This window comes from Zootoca vivipara, chromosome Z (genome assembly GCF_963506605.1).
Source record: "Zootoca vivipara chromosome Z, rZooViv1.1, whole genome shotgun sequence".
Classification (NCBI taxonomy): Eukaryota; Metazoa; Chordata; class Lepidosauria; order Squamata; family Lacertidae; genus Zootoca; species Zootoca vivipara.
The window spans coordinates 8,900,665-8,913,552 of record NC_083294.1 but is presented as its reverse complement, the minus strand read 5'-3'; the positions used below and the strand labels follow the sequence as shown (position 1 = coordinate 8,913,552).

Here is a 12,888-nt window from a genome sequence, read left to right as displayed (position 1 = left end):
CTGCATATGTATATTTACACCAGGGTAACTGACAGAAGTCACGACTGGACCTAATGGTCAGGGGTCCCTTTACCTTTTTTAACTGACAGAATGAGGTGACAACAAGGCTTTCAAGCACACCCCTCTCTCCATCCTTCATTCAAGCAAGCCAGAGGCATTATCACAGGTCAAGGACACAATCCAGCCAGGCAAAAGCACTCCTGTCATTAAGGAGGTGGTGCAAGCCTATTGAGATGTGTGGCCTGGGGAAGAGTCTCAGGGGCCAGATAGAGAGGATCAGAGGACCACATTCAACCCACCTGGGCCTGAGATTTCCTGTGCCTGTACAAACTATGACACTGCATACACATACAGTCAAAATTCCTGCCTATATTTTGCTGGGGGTTTGCACCTGATGACCCTTTGACCGCCTTCCAGTTCAACAATTCTATTACTCTATGTGGCGTCTATCCGCAGGTGCAAGGATCTAGGGTTCTCTAGGGCTCGTCATACAGTGCTGTGTGATGAGCTCCTGCACTTCAGCATTTTACCACTACAGTCACCTATCATCATATTAACTGGTCAAGGCAGTGGAAGTGCCACCAGCATAAATCCTATCAGCCAGGGGAAGCCAGCATAAATCCTATCAGCCAGGAGAAGCACTTTCTCTTCTCAGATTGCCACGGTTCCGCTGCATGCCACCTGATTCATTGCACCACCATGCCAGCCAGAGCCTCCCTTCATCAGTACCACAATAAATCCACAAGGGCAGGATTGTTCCACTGTGCAGCTTTGTCTGGGGGGCGAGTGTGTTGTGTGCCTGGGAGAGGGAAAATGGTACGTGCTTCCCGCTCTCAACCCAACTGCATTTCGAGCAAAGGATTGCTATGAGTGAAAGAGGAAGAAGAGAGAAGAGTTCTTGCTGAGGGGTGGAGTGAAGGCAGCCCCCTTCTCCGAAGAAGCCTCCGTGATGGCCAGGGCAAAGCTGAAGAAGTCGCCATCCGAGAGCAATGCCCACCAGAAAACCATCCCGCCTCTGGCAACGACCGAGGATGTCCCGGGGGTCAGCCCCTTGCTACCCGCGCGGAGGCTGGGGTCCTTGGGGAGCGAAACTGGACACAGGTACTGCAGCACTGCATGCCTCGGTGTGGAGATGACCACCCCCCCCCGTAGTGGACTTCGGACATAACAAGGAGCCGAATGGGTTTATTGGAGCAAAAATGTGGAAAATTGGACCCCCACCCCTTATTGTAAACCCACACCCATGCTCCTTAACATCCCAAACCTGTATTTTTTTTCCCCGCGGGAGGGGGGCGGTGTCATTATTAACTAAGACCAAAGATTCCAAAACAACCAAACCCGGATGAGATTCAAATAAACATACAAAACTGCTGCATGCCAGCTATTGAAAACCCTGAAAGCGTGACTTCAGCCCCTGTTAACTTGCAGCGTGCGTTAATCTGTGCGAGGGGTGGGGGGTTGCAACTGAAGCCCTTTCCCCAGTCTTCCCAATTTGTGGTGTGTGCTTATGCACCATCTTTGGAAGCTGTCTGGAGAGGCAGGAGCACACGGTTTGGAAAAATACACCCCTTTGCGTAAAGAACCTCTCGCGCGCGCTCACACCAAGGTTTGCATGCAGATAAAAGAAAATTAACCAGGGGGGGTGGGGAGAACAAATCAACCACGCAACACAATCTTCTGGATACACATCTATTAACAGGCAAGGGATGGGCAAGCCTTTTCTTCGAAATCGGCAGGTGTTTTTGCGTTTCCTTTGAAACCGTCCATTTCATTTGGGCGGTGGGGCGGGCAGCTCACAGCCTGAATGAATGATCCCAGCATTGCAGATAGATGCAGGACCGAGTTTTACCTCTGTTCCATGATATCCCTTTCCCATCCTTTCTCTTATATCCATCATTCCTTCCACAGCCCGCCCACCGGCATGCTCTGTCTTGTCTGTTTTCTCTAAATCTTGAAACACCGTATGTACTGCATATATCTCTGGGTTGTAAGGCGGGCTGGCGCCTTTTATTCATTCCCCGACTGCGAAGGGGGTCCATGTAAACAAGGCAGTGCATGAAAAGGAGAAGGACTGTCTAATTAGGCGGGTATTTCCTTGTTGGGGGAGGGGATCTACCTGGTGTGTGTGTTTGCTGGCGGGCGGGGGGACGGACAGCAGGGGCACATAGGAAATCAGCTGTGGGAATAGCAGGTCTTCTTCTGCAGGGCAAAAAGGCACCTGGGTACTTGTTTGCTTCTCTGAATGGATGAGCTCAGGCTGGTGGACTGATCTTGGCAAGGGTGGCGATGGACAGGTGCCAGCAGCAGGGTTGAGTACCACTTGCAGCTCCTCCCTCCACCCCCCACCCCCCCTTGAAGCAAAAGTCAGCCATGCATTAGATAGCAATGTGTATTACTTCACTGAACTGACTTCCAAATGCGGTAAGCCAGTTTTGGACCTTCCTGGTCATTCTGCTGAGTGAGGCACAGGAAATCTACCCAAAAGAGGGAGTTGGAAAGAACACCACTTTTCCAACTTCCTCCTTTAGCTCTAGGTACCTTTCATGGCAAAACAAGGTAACTTCCCTCAATACCTCATGACCAAGGGGGCAGTGGGGTGCAGAAAGCTCCAAGTTTTATAGACACTAAGGGAAGAGCCCAAGTGTGCCCAAAGATGCCAACAGATGCCAAACTGGTGACCCCTGCTCTGATGTAATGTGTTAATTGTGCCATGAGACTGCACTCCCATAACGAACCAGTCCTTTAATGAGGGTATTATATGTGACCACCAATTTTTTTGAATAGGGAAGTCTACCTGCTGAAATTGTATTTGTGGTTGGTTAGGGGAAAACATCTCATCACCAGGGCACCACCACTGAAAAGGCTCCCTTCCTAGAGGCTACACTGCCTCACTTCATTAGATGTCAGTGGTGGGCCTGGAGAAGGCTCTCTCATGAAGAGTCTTGAGGACTAGACACTTAGGTATGGAAAGACATGCTCCTTTTGGCAATCTGTTCCCCAGCCATTTAGGCTCATCATTGATATATTGACCAAAACTGATAAAAGGACTAGAATACCATTGGTGGCCATCACTGCTTCTTCTGGGAGTGAATTCTAATATTTTAACTCTGCACTGTGTGAAGAAGTACTTTCTTTTGTTAAGACCTACTGTGGATTCAAATACTAGCTAGTGGATTAGGGAGACCCAGCCTGATTCTGCTTTGACATGCACTGGGTGGTATTGATGTTGTCTTTTCCTCCTACCCTGTGAAGTTCATAAAAGTCAGTGGGGGTAACCTCACATATGTACTTGTGGGTGGGAATTATGGGGCACAACAAGTATGCTGTATATTAATAACCACACAGAGCCTGTTTCCTTGTGATTCTACTTGGAATACATGCTGTTCCTGGGCTAAACAGGTTGGGTTGCCATGTGTCCTCTTTTTCCAGGACACGTCCTCTCTTTTTTAGGGGTAAAATTTCCGTTCAGGTGGATTTTTTTAATTTGCCAAAATTCTGGGTGGTTGAAGACCTGCCCCCCCTCTGCAATATATCAGTGGTTCTATAGCCTACATATAGTAAGGGGCATTTAAAATCACGGTTGCAATAACATCTTCTTTTTTGCTCTTCAAAATATGGCAACCCTAAACATGGGTAGATAAAATCCATGTCAACAGTACTTTGGAGGGCTATGGGCTTTACAGTGGGGGTGGGGAACCTCAGGCCTAGGGGTCAAATGCAGACTTCCAGGGCTCTCCATCATGGGACTCCTTGAGGCCAGAACCTTTCTCATGTGAAGGTTGCTTCATTAGTCCTGCTTCACCACCTCTCTGCCTTGAGCCATTTTGCCTGACTGAAAAATGTTCCCCACCACTGCGACCACTGTTCCCACTTTTGACCCAGTAGATTTTCTTGCTGGTGTAATCTCTCTCTCTCTCTCTCTCTCTCTCTCTCTCTCTCTCTCTCTCTCTCTCTCTCTCTCTCAACTCTTTGGGTTCTCCTTTTTGGAAGGTGTGACATTGACATGCAGTTTGGAGTGCCACATATTCAATGGGGCAGGAATGGGCAGAGATAGAGAGCCTAGGTGTCCAGGGCCGGTGATGCTGAAGCCTGCTGCATCACTTGTTGTTAGCAGTATCAAGAAGTATGAGAGACAGCATAAGGCCCCTGTTTCAGTCCCCAATGGCATATCCAGCTGGGCTGGAAGAGACTCCTGTCTGAAATCCTGGAGAGTCACTGCCAGTCAATGTAGACAGTACAGTGGTACCTCAGGTTACAGATGCTTCAGGTTACAGACGCTTCAGGTTACAGACTCCACTAACCCAGAAATAGTACCTCGGGTAAATAACTTTGCTTCAGATATAATGAAACGCAGTAAGGAGGGATACGAGGAAGTCAACAATGTTAGGATATATGAATGCTAACTATGGTTTCTTTCTTTTTGTATTTTGTTTGGTATTTTCTATTTTTGTGTATTTTTGTGTCTTATGTGCTTTTTATGTTTATAAAATCAATAAATATATCTTTTTTAAAAAATAATAATAATAAAAGAACTTTGCTTCAGGATGAGAACAGAAATTGCGCCGTGGTGGCGCAGCGGCAGTGGGAGGCCCCATTAGCTAAAGTGGTACCTCAGGTTATGAACAGTTTCAGGTTAAGAACAGACCTCCAGAATGAATTAAGTTCTTAACCCGAAGTACCACTGTACTGAACTAGATGGACCAATGATGGGACTTGTTAGAATGCAGCTTCCTAGTTTCCTAAGTGATCTTTAGGTAAGGAGCTGACCATTAGCGGCTGCCCTTCCAGGTCCTACATTGGGTGGAGAACCTCAGGCTCGGGGGCTGAATGTAGGCCTCCATCTGTCCTCTAGAACCCTCCCCAGGCAGCCCACCTCACTGACCCTGCTTCAAACCCTTTGAGTGTTTTTGCCTGGATGGAATATGCCCTTGAACTCTGATCAGGCCTCTTGCTCACCTGGATGGAGGACAGAGAGACGCATGTGAATGTATGGAGGAGCTATCCATACATACTCTGCTAATGTTTGCTTTTGGCCCCACCCACTGCAGGCATGTGTCTCCCCCCCCCCAAAAAAATGTTCCACAGAAAAGACCTTTGGGGCAGGCATGTCAAACCTGCGGCCCTCCAGATGTTTTGGCCTACAACTCCCATGATCCCTAGCTAGCAGGACCAGTGGTTGGGGAAGATGGGAATTGTAGTCCAAAACATCTGGAGGGCCGCAGGTTTGACATGCCTGCTTTGGGGTGTTAATAAAGCCAGCAGCTGAACTGAATGCCAGGAATAGAGACCTATTGCCTCACCTGTGGGTTAGAGGCCTGCAGTGATCCACACATCCCTATTTGCCCCCTGAGTAGCCTCAGCAAGCCAGCAGGACAGGATGGAATTCCCTCATGGGCATGGCAGATATTTTAATTGAAATCAATTGGTGTGGCATGCCTTGCCATGAATGGGTTTAGGAGTGTGGTGATGCATGAATAAGCTTAAGAGTGGGGTAATCTGTGAATGGGCTTAGGAGCAGGGCAATGGCGTCTAGAATTGCTTGTACTCTTCCCCAGCATTCATGTCACATCCAAGCTCTCTGCTTCTGAAAGATTTTCACACGGGTTGGAAAGGCATGACTAATTCATTATGCCCTCTAGGAAGTGCATCCCAGGTATAGGCAGGCATAGGGATATGCTGTTGGCAGGGCTCCCAAAACCAGCCTGTTCTGCTGTCTGTGATTGCATCCCAAAGGTATGGACTCTCAGGTGGGCTGATGTCACTGACTGTCGTTACAAAACCCCAGTTCTAATAAGAGGGTGACCAGAGAAGCTGGTGGGTGCTCCTTGGCTTATGGTGCAGATCCACAGGGCTGTGATAATTCAATGTGGTGGCAGAAGGCACCACTCCACTGAGCCTTGAGGGCAACTCCATCCTTGGTGTGACTGAATAGACCAGGAATTAGGTTGGCAGTGCTCCCTGTTTTACTAGACATGAACCTCTATTTGAAGATCTGGCAGAGGATGATCCTCTGAAGATGTCCTTTGTTTTGAAGGATGCTCCAAGCCAAGTCCAGTTTTATAAAGCTAAAGACCCATCAGAAGGGGAGACTAGGAGCCTTGAAACTGCCTTATCACCTGGTTAGGATCTCACCTGGTCAGTCTTCCACACTAGGCTGGTGAAATGTATTAAATCACACCAACAGTATTTTGCTTTAAATTATAGTGATTGAGAATAATAATAATAATAATAATAATAATAATAATAATTTATTACTGCAATGTGCTCTACGTGGGGCTACCCTTGAAGGTGACTCGGAAACTACAACTAATCCAGAATGCGGCAGCTAGACTGGTGACTGGGAGCGGCCGCCAAGACCACTTAACACCGGTCTTGAAAGATCTACATTGGCTCCCAGTACGTTTCCGAGCACAATTCAAAGTGTTGGTGCTGACCTTTAAAGCCCTAAATGGCCTCGGTCCAGTATACCTGAAGGAGCGTCTCCACCTCCACCATTCTGCCCAGACACTGAGGTCCAGCACCGAGGGCCTTCTGGTGGTTCCCTCGTTGCGAGAAGCCAAGTTGCAGGGAACTAGGCAGAGGGCCTTCTCGGTGGTGGCGCCTGCCCTGTGGAACGCCCTCCCACCAGATGTCAAAGAGGAAAACAACTACCAGACATCTGAAGGCAGCCCTGTTCAGGGAGGCTTTTAATGTTTAATAGATTATTGTGTTTTATCTTTCTGTTGGAAGCCACCCAGAGTGGCTGGGGAAACCCAGCCAGATGGGCGGGGTATAAATAATAAATTATTATTTGTTTGTTTGTTTGTTTGTTTGTTTGTTTATACCCTGCCCTTGGGCTCAGAGCAGCTAACACCAAACATAAAACAACTGGTCAAAATACAACTCAACAACAAAACTAAATACATCAAAATTAAATTAAAAATTAGACATTAAAAATTTAAGATGCAGCCTCATACAAAAGGGAAAAAGAAAGGGAAAATGGGGGAGGGAATCAGGTTGGCTCCAGGCCAAATGCCAGGTGGAACAACTCTGTCTTACAGGCCCTGCGGAAAGAAAGCAGGTCCTGCAGGGCCCTGGTCTCAGGAGACAGAGCATTCCACCAGGTCAGGGCCAGTGTTGAGAAGGCCCTGCTTCTAGTAGAGGCTAATCTGATTTCCTTCGGGCCCGGGACCTCTAAGGTATTACTGTTTATGGACCTTAAGGTCCTCCGCGGCATACCAGGAGAGACGATCCCGTAAGTATGAGGGTCCTAGGCCGTAAAGGGCTTTAAAGGTCAAAACCAGCACCTTGAACCTGACCCTGTACTCCACCGGGAGCCAGTGCAGCTGGAAAAGCACTGGGTGAATATGCTGCCATGGCAGAGACCCTGTGAGGAGCCTCGATGCAGCATTCTGTACCCGCTGGAGTTTCTGGGACAGATTCAAGGGCAGCCCCGTGTAGAGCGAATTTCAGTAATCAAACCTGGAGGTGACCGTCGCATGGATCACTGTGGCCAGGTCGGGGCGGGAAAGGTAAAGGACCAACTGCCTAATGCTGCTATATCCAATCCTACTCAGAATAATTAACAGACGTGCCAAACTTAGACCCATTGGCTTCAATGAGTGTACTCTGAGTAGAACTTAATTGGATACCACCCATTATATTTAAATTTGCATCTATTCATATAAATTAGCCAATTTTATGGTGATCTTTGTCCCTTCCCTGCCTCTTTCTTTTTTGAGGGGGATGTGGGGAGATGTGTCAGTGGCCACCCTAGTAGATAAATTGACAGAGAATGTTTTTAAAAAAAGGTAGAATGAAATTTTGTCACAGCACCACTCATTACTGTATTAGCCAGTTGAGACTTGCATGTATGATGGGTGATCCCAGATTTAACATTATAGAGACAGTGTTCTCACAAGCCTTTCCCATCAATGCAGACTTAACGGAGTCCATTCATGCATTCAGCTGCAAGTTATCAAATGCTGAATGATTGGACTGTACCAAAAGTTCCTCATTCAATTTTTGGACTGAAAGTAGTGCCCCAAAATCTTCTCTTCCATAAAAATGCATTTCCCCCCCCCCCATTGCTGCTTTGGGCCAATAACAGCCACTGTTTCTGTCTCGCATTTCCCCCCAGTGCTGCTTCTCCTTCCTGGATGGCCCCGACCAATTAGAGATCACACAAAAAGAGTGGTCCCGCCAACAAAGTTTGGTTTCACAGGACAACTACTGAGGTAGAACAAAGGCAATGAGAATGAGGCCCCACAGCATTGCTGTCCCTCTGAACAGGCAAACACAGCCTGAAAAATGAGATTGGTGGAGTTGCTTTTCACAGGGCACAATCCTAATTTACCTCTCCCCACCACTACAGTGGTGGGGCTTTGCACATGTGTAACCCCATTGCTCACAGCAGAAAGCGGGAGGCACAGAAAGATAGCAAGGGCAGCTGAAATCGGCTCTGCCCATGTGGTGGTGTGGTTAAGAGCAGTGGACTTGTAATCTGGTGAGCTGGGTTCACTTCGCCGCTCCTCCACATGCAGCTGCTGGGCATACCCGTCAACTCCCGGATTGAAAAATCCGGGATCAGCAGCGGCGTGGCACCGGAAGTCGCTTCTACGCATGTCCAGACATGCGTAGAAGCGACTTCCGGTGCCGGCGCTGCCCGATTTCCTGTGCCCAGACATGGGCAGAGCGGCACCCGAAATCGGTTCTGAGCATGTCCAGACATACACAGAAGGAGCCTCCCCGGCCAGCAGGAGCTGCTTTGAAAATCCGGGGGAATTATGGGATATTTCGCCATACGGGATAACTGCGGGAAAACGGCTTTAAAAATGGGGGTTTCCCGTGAAAAACAGGAGACTTGGCAGCTATGCTGCTGGGTGACCTTGGGCCAGTCACACTTCTCTGAAGTCTCTCAGCCTCCATCACCTCACAGAGTGTTTGTGGTGGGGGAGGAAGGGAAAGGAGATTGTTAGCCGCTTTGAGACTCCTTAGTGTAGTGATAAAGCGGGTTATCAAATCCAAACCTCTCCTCCTCCTCCTCCTCCTCCTCCTCCTCCTCCTCCTCCTCCTCCTCCTCCTCCTCAGCCTTTCCCCTTCTTGTGCTGCCAATGGGCATTCTTGTGATGATATTCCCACCTACGCATTTAACAGGCAGGAGCAGAGTTGCTGCACCAACAGAGCTGGTGCTCTTGCAGTGATGGGCAGCAGAAGGCCAGCTTAGCTGGGGGAGTTTGGCAGAAGGACACCTCCACATAATCCACTAGTTGCTAAAAAGTTTGCGAAAAGTGTCCCATGTTAATCTCAGCCCTAATAATTGCCTGATGGAAAATCAAGGGGCTTGCATGGAGGTTGGTCTGTGTGTGTTTGTGTTTAGTTTATTTATTTCATTTCTATACCGCCCTTCATCCAAGAATCACAGGGTGGTTTACAAGATAAAAACATAAAAATTCATAAATACAACAACACAAAACAACAACAACAACAACAACAACAACAACAACAACAACAACACCCCATCCTACCCCACCCCACAGTATTCACAAATATACACTCACTCTGTGTTGGAGGGGGTGGGTGTGGGTGTACTAGCTCTTGCTTTAGTCTCCCTCCCTTCTTCCACATATTAACCAGGCTTGTCTTTGACTTTTCTGTTTTGCACTAGGAAGCTGCAGCCATAGAATTTTGATTTTTATCCTAGGCATATCTTTGGTCAATGTAATCACTCTTCCCTCCACCTTGCTATTCTGTATCCAGCCTGATTGCTTCCAATGCTGTAATATACATAGCTGCCTTGCACCAAGGCTGTCAATGCATCTAGCTCAGGGCATCCAGCCCACAACTGCGTACACTGACTGGCAGCTGCTCTCCAGGGTTTCAGGGCCGCAGTGGGGGTGGGGGTGGAGGAACATTTCCAGTTCTACCTGGATATGCTGAAGATTGAATCAGGGACCTTCTGCATTCAGAGCAGGTGGTCTACCACAGCCCCTTATCACAGCCTTAATGAGCTGTACACTGGGGCATATTCAACTTCACGTTTAACCTTTCCATTTGCTTCCTTTGCTTCAGAGATGGCCATCCAAACAACATGCAGAATAAAGTGGCTGAATTCTAGACTGCACCACTTCAGACTACAGGATTATGTGGTTGTTGTTTTTAACCCACCTCCCTTATTAAGGGATTTTTAAAGGACACATTTATTTATTAAAATATTTATATGCCACTGTATCACAGCGATTTGCTCCAATATAAAACCATAAAACCATAAAGTAAAATCATAAAAAGTTAAAAGCAAGTTAAAAGCAAAATAATTAAAAAAGAACATCAGTAGACCATGGGGTAGGTGGGTGTGCTCTTAACCAGGCATCCCCAAACTTTGGCCCTCCATATGTTTTGGACTACAATTCCCATCATCCCTGACCACTGGTCCTGTTAGCTAGGGATCATGGGAGTTGTAGGCCAAAACATCTGGAGGGCTGCAGTTTGGGGCTGCCTGCTCTTAACTGTCTGCATAGGTCTGGGGGAATGGAAGAGTTTTCAGCAGGTGCTTCTGGGAGGGTTGTTGTTGCTGCTGCTGTGTGGCCACGGGGGAAGCCTGGGTTAGCTGCTGCTGCGGCTGGGCTTACTGAAACTGCTGCTTGGGAGACGGCTGCTGCTGCTGCTGCTGCTTAGGAAACGGTGTCAGGATCTACCTAGGTCGGTGCCCTCACCAGGGTCTTGGGCGAAGGCAACCAGGCTGCTGCGACTTTAATGGCCGACGTGGAGACTCCCTGTGCAACTGTGGACATAACCACGGAGGCCGTTGAGGAGACCGCGGTGGTCACAGTAACCATGCTGGGAGCGGAGGAAAGGGTTGAGCAGCCCCCGATGGAGGCGCTGGTAGAGGTGCTGGTAGAGCTGCTAACCAAAGAGGACTGGGAAGCGGTGATGACCACCGGCTGCTTCTGGGTGGTCGAGGCAATGACCGACGACGGGACGAACTTGGTGACGGCCGCGTAGTTGTGGGAGAGGATGTTGGGGACAAAGGTGGAGCTGGGAGACGTGGTGACTATGATCACCTTCTGGGTTGTCGTGTTGGTAGTCAGTGTCGATGGCTTCGTGAAGGTGATATTCACAGGGGACATGTGGGGCTGCAAGGAGTTGGCAATGCTCTGCACGATGCTGCTCATCTTGGGGCTGCCGCTGTCAGGCACCGTGATGGTCTTGGTGACCGCCGTGGCGGCCTTAGGGACCTCCTTCAAGAGGACTGGGGAGGAGCTCGAGGAGTTGGTGCAGCACCGTTTGCGGGGCTTCTCGTCGTCATCTGAGCAGCTCACACTCCTGACGTAAATGGCGCTCCCACTTGGCAAGACGACGACGTTGGAAGCTGGGCTGGCGGGTCTGAGAGATTTCACGGGGCGACGCTGCCGCTCAGGACTGGGGTGGACGTCGGGGTTGAGGTGGTGCTTGTATAGGAATAGCAAACCACCACCTCACCTTCTTTGTTTCCTGTGTCTGCTGGGGAACAGTGTTTGCTATGACAGTTAAAGCGGTTTGGGGAACCAGCCGGGGCATCAGTGGGACGAGCCGGCGGCCTTCAACAGACCACTCAGAAGAGCTGTTGGGTCCAGACATGTTGTGAGCAATCGTCGTCAATCGCTCATCATTGACCGCCCTTCGAACTTCAGCTCGATGCCTTTCTGTTGAAATGCTAAGCACTTTGGAGAGTTCTCCAAGGATGTCTTTCTTTTCCTTCGTGAGATCCCCCTGAGCGCGCAAGGCACTGATGACACCGGCATATGCCTCCAATTCAAGTTTGCGAAGGATCCTTTTGCATTCATCCCTGCTGAGATCCAGCATTGTTCCCCGGTCGGTTTGCTCCCACGGAGCCCAGCCTCCCTGCCGATCCTCTCCCGGGGAGGCCATGGATCCCGCGCCGCTCGGGCTCGGCGGGCACCTTCGGTGTCTCAGGCGGTGGGTTTGTTTGGCGTCGGCGCCACCTGAAGGGAGCCAAAAATGGCGGGAAGAAAAGGGCGCCACGCGCAGGCGCGGGCAACACGAGCATAAGGGAGCAGGTGTTTAAAAGGCGCCTGCTGAATCTCTGTTGGCAGGAGGTTCCATAGGACTGGGCCAATGACACTAAAGGCTTGCTCTCTCGTTGTTGTCAAATGAGCCTCGCCGTCTCTGGGAGCAGCTAGATATGCTCCTGCAGATGATAGAAGGCTTCAAGTGATCTCTGAGGTATCCCAGACCCAAGATGTTCAGGGCTTTGTAAATCAACACAAGAACCTGGAACTTGGCTTGGTAGAAGATATAGCTGCTCTTACAATGGTGTCACATGTTCTTGACCAGAAGCTCCCATCAGCGATCTGACTGAACATTCTGCACTAGCTGGAGCTTCTGGTTGGTGAACCAGATGAAGCTGATAAAAGGCACTTCTACCCACAGAGCACACTTGGGCTTTTAGTGACTATGCCCCGTTATATGCATTTGTGCACATATTACCTGGCTGGAGAAGCACATTGTAAAATTTGATAAAGTGCAAATTTTAAAGATGACTTGTTTTGGTTCTAATATTGTTTCAGAAAGTGCAAGTTAGGAGGTTTGCCTTTGAATGTGAACTGGATCAAGCTTCTCCCGGTCTCTAGTCATGATCAGCTCAGTTCCTCTAGTCTGGGTACCAGTGCATCTTCTAAGAGGTGGTTTATTTTGTTTTTGTTTTTTTACTGAGACGAATCTTAATGTGATGAATAGAAGTAAGAAGTGAAAAGAAAATCCATATTGCAAACTGCTCCCAGGAATACAAATTAGTTTTCTTCTATAAAGAACTCAGCAGAACTGATTGTTTGAAAGCATATGCTGTTTTTATCACTCCACAGACCACACATTTTTAATGTCTCACCTAAAGGCACATAATGGTGAAAGAAA

At 48.7% G+C, this 12,888-nt stretch overlaps 1 pseudogene; it reads right to left on the bottom strand.

Moving 5' to 3' along the window:
• Window positions 1–864: 864 nt before the first annotated feature.
• On the bottom strand, window positions 865–11,886 carry LOC118084280 (BRCA2-interacting transcriptional repressor EMSY-like; annotated as a pseudogene).
• Window positions 11,887–12,888: the final 1,002 nt, after the last annotated feature.